Source organism: Oncorhynchus masou, chromosome 24, assembly GCF_036934945.1.
Source record: "Oncorhynchus masou masou isolate Uvic2021 chromosome 24, UVic_Omas_1.1, whole genome shotgun sequence".
Classification (NCBI taxonomy): domain Eukaryota; kingdom Metazoa; phylum Chordata; class Actinopteri; order Salmoniformes; family Salmonidae; genus Oncorhynchus; species Oncorhynchus masou.
Genome location: NC_088235.1, coordinates 76,267,432 through 76,273,431, shown reverse-complemented (window position 1 = coordinate 76,273,431; position 6,000 = coordinate 76,267,432).

Here is a 6,000-nt window from a genome sequence, read left to right as displayed (position 1 = left end):
GTTCAAGGCTGGTATCCAATCATTTCCATTGAGTCATTGTGAGAACCATGTCAGAACCAAAGTCAATATGTTTCCACATGGGCGCCAACTGTTGACACGTACATACGTTGGTGAAATAGCACAGATCGATGACACCAGCCCCAGTGCCCTACAGTATAGACCATCTTGGCTCGTCGGCCAGCACGGTAGTACATACCATGTGTCAATACAACAATGAGGCCTGCCTATTATAAGGTATTTCCAAATGGAATATTCAGCTCTGGTTATGTATAATCTAAATCAGTCACGAGAGTTCCCATAGCTACATAATATAAACCCATAACTAAAAACACTTGGGGACGGTTTCCCAGATCCTGATTAAGCTTAGTCCTGGTCTAAAATGCACTTTCAATGAAAATTCTCTTAATCTGGGTCCAGGAAACCTGACCGTAGTGGCAGATATACCCAGACTGTATAGTCAATAAAGATACGGTGGCATGCTTTCATCATCCCACGGTAATTGATGGGGCAAACCAGATTAACATATCCGTTCACAACAAATACGGAGTTTTAAACTTCCACTTATGTTAAATAAGAGGGCACTATACTGTTAGGGGAAATGTTTTGTTACATCATTCAGCCAGCCAACAGGGAGACCTCCAAATAGAAACAAATGCATCTGTTTGGCTCAGTAGCAGACCTCCAAGGCTATCTCCCACAGTGGTGTGTGTTCTTTACACATTAACACTATTCTCCTGTGCCAGCTCGACACACCAGTCGCCACTAGTCCTCATCTCAAATGATGAACTCGCACTCAGTCCCTCTGGGAGAGCAGAGTGGAGGCACTGTAGTGCTGTAGCCGCTGCTTCAGTCTTCTGCCCATAAACATGTAGCTACTGAAGGAATTAATCGAGAGGGTACATGGGGACATTTTCTGAGAATCTCCGAGATATCATCTCGAGTAAGTACTGCAATACGATAAGAAGATGCTGTACTTATTGTACAATTTTCACTGGATGAACCGGTAGCATTTCGGGATAGTAACATGGCCACCGTATCCTGTTCTGAAAATGAAAGCGGTCGTGGATGGATTCTGTTTTGATGGGATCTCCCATACCATACAGACAGGCAGTTTGTCAGTCAGTCCTGTGATTTCCCCCGCTCTCCTCCTGTTATTATTCATTTCTGCTAACGGAAGGACAGAAATAACCATGCTGAAATCTATGACTCTCCTGGGGGAAAACATTTGTGTCAGAAGCAGTGGAAAACAAGAGCAACTGGCAGCCAAGTGGGGCTTTGGGGGCTCTAGTGTTACACAGTCGCCCAAGGAAAAGGGCCACCACCACAGACATGGCTCATTACCGGGTGGACATTATGGGGATAGGGCGAGATGTGCCTTTCCAAAAGAAGCTCCCTATGTCTCATACTGAAAAGTGGATGGTTCACATGGCCCAAATTACATCTGAGAGCAAAGTGATGACTGATTTTGTCAGTGATATATCTATAAATGTAGAAGTTGTGTAAGCCTGGTCCATTCTCAAGCGAGGCAATTGACTTTTGCTTATAGAGTATATTCTAGCTGATGCTGAAATCATCTTGGCCTATTTTACTGTGTGTTTCATATGATAAGCTTTATTCAATGAATGTGAATACTTGTACATTAAACATGTCTGCCACAACATTGATGTTTCTGTACTCTCTCCACCAGAATAGCATAGCAAGCTCCTGTTCCTTTGACACCGAACTTCCAGAGACAACTCAGAAAAAGAAAATCTACAAATGTGTTGACATGAAAGCGACTCAGTGCCATAGACAGACGATCTCTCTCTCTCTCACACACACACACACACACACACACACACACACACACACACACACACACACACACACACACACACACACACACACACACACACACACACACACACACACACACACACACACTCACACACACACACACAATTTCCAGGCTAATGTCTCTCAGAGCTTATCTTCCCTTACACAGCCTACGAATGTCATCAGTAGTGTCAGATTAGATTGGCTTGTCTTTGACACCTGCCATGTCACTAAACCAGAACGACCAGATGTATTGTACCACTGCCAGGGAGGGCTGCCAATGAGCCGCTGGATTACATTGAGTCAATATGGCCAAAGTTCGCCTTGATATCAATCTAGCCTATACATGCTATACCTCAAAATGTGCCATAATAGCAGCCTAGGATGTATTGTGGAAGGATCTAAAAAAACATAGTCAAAGTTCATTACTGTAATTGAAGCTCCATTTGATTATAGATCTCCAGATTATAAATCAGACTCCAAAACAACTAGAAAGTTATCTCTGCCCCCAGGCAAGCTCGTTCCAGCTGTCTAGGCTTCTATTGTCATATTTCACCATCTGTGTGTGTCTGTGTAAAGGCACATGCCAAAGCACCTTTGTTTTTGCCATCCAGACGATGTATGTGTTTTTGTGTATTGCCATTATTCAAAGGGTCAATGGTCTCTTCATAATGATCCAGGCCAATGTTGCCTCTCTGCCGTTGATGTAACAGGAGCTCGACCTAAAAGGCCACTGTTCCAAACATCACATGCATTATTTAACACCAGATTGATTTGCACGGGTCAAAACAAGTCCCAGCTCTAGTTGTTCTGGTTCAACCTGTACTGTTATGTTCCACAAGCAGATGATTAGCAAACCGCTAACGATTGAAGTGAGCAGCATTTATTGAGATCTTCCATGGAGCGCACAAAAAAAAAGTTGTTTCTGAATTGCTGACGGCAATGACGATTACAACATGGCAAAACCACTTGAGGAAAAATGAATGTAAGTCAAACATGAGAGGCGTTGAGATCTACAGTGAGCTCCAAAAGTATTGGGACAGTCACACATTTTTTGATGTTTTGGCTCTGTACTCCAGCACTTTGGATTTGAAATGATACAACAACTATGAGGTTAAAGTGCTGTCAGGAGGGTATTTTCATCTATAAATCGGGAGAACCGTTTAGATATTAGAGCACTATTTGTAATGAGTACCCCCATTTTAGGGGACCAAAAGTATTCGGAGAAATTCACTTATATACAATACATTACCAAAAGTTTGTGGATACCTGCTCGTCGAACATCTCATTCCAAAATGATGGGCATTAATGGAGTTGGTCCCCTCTTTTCCGCTCTAACAGCCTCCACTCTTCTGGGAAGGATTTCCACTAGATGTTGGAACATTGCTGCGGGGACTTGCTTCCATTCAGCTACAAGAGCATTAGTGAGGTCGGGCACAGATGTTGGGTGATTAGGCCTGGATTGTAGTCAGCGTTCCAATTAACCCCTAAGGTGTTCGATGGGTTTGAGGTCAAGGCTCTGTGCAGGCCAAGTTCTTCCACACAGATCTCGACAAACCATTTCTGTATGGGCCTCACTTTGTGCATGACTAAAGGCACCGACTAAATGATTACAATGTGCACTTCAATTATTTGGGGAAATGGGTCTGTGTTATGAAATAGATGTTCAATATGCATTACTTGAACTTTTACTGTTGAAAATACTGTAAATACAGTAAAGTACACACACTAAAGGGTACCATTTTTCCCCCAGATAACTTCAAATTTCAAGAGGTAGGGTATTCAAGGAGTCGGTCTGACGGGGATTCGTGATGTCTTCGGCTTCCCCCTTGCTTGAGAAACAATAGAGGAGCAATAAAGAATGACAGAGGAAATGCCCACCCCCCCTATCATGAGGATACCCTGACCACCTATTGAGATGTGGCTTTTGTTAAGTAAATCAGGTGATAAATTAGCTTTAAATGAGACTGGAGTAGGACTATAGTATATACAATATGACAGGTTAGCGTGTTGTCTTGTTCAAACATGAGTGGTGTACTATTTAACAAACTGTTGAGTCATATACCTTACAGTAGGTTAAACAAAAACTGTTTGTTTAAAAGGCCCAGTGCAGTCAGAAACGTGATTTTTCTATGTTTTATATACAGTGCCTTTGGAAAGTATTCCTCTTTTCCACATTTTATTACGTTACAGCCTTATTCAATTTTTTATTTTTACAAATCCTCATCAATCTACTACACACAATACCCCATAATGACAAAGTGGAGAAAAAAATACTAATTTATACAACAACAAAAAATAAACATACCTTATTGACATTCAGGCCCTTTGCTATGAGACTCAAAATTGAGCTCAGGTGCATCCTGTTCCCATTGATAATCCTCGAGATGTTTCTACAACTTGGAGTTCACCACTGGAAAATTAAATCGATTGGACATGATTTGGAAAGGCATACACCTATCTATATAAGGTCCCACAGTGCATATCAGAGCAAAAACCAAGCTGAGGTCGAGAAAATTGTCCGTAGAGCTCCGATACAGGATTGTTTCGAGGCAAAGATCTGGGAAAGGGTATCAAAACATTTCTGCAACATTGAAGGTCCCAAAGAACACAGTGGCCCCCATCATTCTTAAATGGAAGACATTTTGAACCGTCAAGACTCTTCCTAGAGGTGGCAACCTGGCTAAACTGAGCAACGGGGGACAAGGGCCTTGGTCAGGGAGGTGAGCAAGAACCCGATGGTTACTCTGACAGATCTCCAGAGTTCTTCTGTGGGGATGGGAGAACCTTCCAGAAGGACAAACGTCTCTGCAGCACTCCACCAAACACTTATTTATAGTGGAGTGGCCAGACGGAAGCCACTCCTCAGTAAAAGGCACATCACAGCCCGTTTGGAGTTTGTCAAAAGGCACCAAAAGAACTCTGACCATGAGAAACAAGATTCTCTGGTCTGATGAAACCAAAGTTGAACTCTTTGGCCTGAATGCCAAGCGTCACGTCTGGAGGAAACCTGGCACCATCCCTACGGTGAAGCATGGTGGTGGCAGCATCATGCTGTGGGGATGTTTTTCCAGTGGCAGGGACTGGGAGATGCATTGAGGCAAAGATGAACGGAGCAAAATACAGGGAGATCCATGATAAAGTCCTGAGCACTCTGGAGCAGATTTCCAGACTAGGGTGAAGGTTCACCTCCCAACAGAACAACAACACTAAGCACACAGCCAAGACAACACAGGAGTGGCTTCGGGAAAAGTCTCTGAATGTCCTTGAATGGCCCAGCTAACTTGAACCTGATCGAACATCTCTGGAGAGACCTGAAAATAGCTGTGCAGCAACGCTCCCCATCCAACCTGACAGAGCTTGAGAGGATCTGCAGAGAAAAATGGGAGAAACTCCCAAAATACACGTATGCCAAGCTTGTAGCATCAAACCCAAGAAGGCTCAAGGCTGTAATCACTGCCAAAGGTGCTTCAACAAAGTACTGAGTAAACAGTCTGAATACTTATGTAAATGCAATGTTTCAGGTTTATATTTGTAATAAATTAGCAAAAAAATATATTTACAAAAAAAATGTTTTTGCTTTGCATTATCGGGTATTGTGTGTAGATTGATGAGGGGAGGGAAAAAACGATGTAATACATTTTAGAATAAGGCTGTAACGTAACAAAATGTGGAAAACCATAATTTGCAAATAAATTCATTAAAAATCCTACAATGTGATTTTCTGGAATTTTTTTCTCATTTTGTCTGTCATAGTTGAAGTGTACCTATGATGAAAATTACAGGCCTCTCTCATCTTTTTAAGTGGGAGAACTTGCACAATTGGTGGCTGACTAAATACTTTTTTGCCCCACTGTATGGGTGATTGGAAATAATACAGACAATTAAATTGTTGGAAGCTACAATCTATCTGCAATATAAAAGCTGAGCTACCTGTCACGCTTGCTCCCACTCTCCCTCTCTGACACTCAAGGGCGCCAGGCTGCCTTTCATTACGCACACCTGTCATCATCATTACAAGAATCAGCGCTCATTTAACTCACCTGGACTCCTTCACCTTTTGATTGCCTTCCCTATATCTGTCGGTTTCCTCTGATTCAGCCCTGTGTCAGCATTGTGGTTGTTCCGTTTCACCTGTCCAGACGCGGTCCTTATTCTGTTCCTGTCCGTGGTTATTAAAATGTT